This window comes from Sphaeroforma arctica, assembly GCF_001186125.1.
Source record: "Sphaeroforma arctica JP610 unplaced genomic scaffold supercont1.1815, whole genome shotgun sequence".
Taxonomy (NCBI): domain Eukaryota; class Ichthyosporea; order Ichthyophonida; genus Sphaeroforma; species Sphaeroforma arctica.
This window is the reverse complement of record NW_014038743.1, coordinates 10,619-11,108: the sequence shown is the minus strand read 5'-3', so window position 1 is coordinate 11,108 and position 490 is coordinate 10,619.

Sequence of the window (490 nt, the reverse complement as noted above, 5' to 3'; positions counted from 1 at the left end):
AGATTTGCAATTATATTTATTGTTTTTGGGGTTTTTGTTTGTTTGTTTGTTTTTTGTTTTGTTTTTGTATGTAAAAAAAACAATAAAAAAACAAACAGACATAAAAAAATAGAAATATAGATATTTCCAGGAACTATGAGATTCGAGATTCGAGAACAATGAACATGACGCGCAAAAGCCGTATGTATGTACTTGCTTTTGTTTAAAAAAAAAAGGGTTCGTTTGGTTTTAATTTTTATAGTTTGTATTTTATGTTTTTAAACTTGAATTTTAGACTGGTGGGCTGAGAGTAAACAGAGTATTTACTTCCTTTTTTTTACACTTCTTTGCAGACACAGTCACTGAGTTACACTGTCACACCCATCCCTTCACTGCTTCACGCAAGCATTCCTCGAGGAGAAATACAGGAAACTGGAAAGGTTCGTTGGATTAAAACGAGGAGTTGAAGGCTGGATTAAGGGCTAATAAGAAGACATTATATATTATAGAA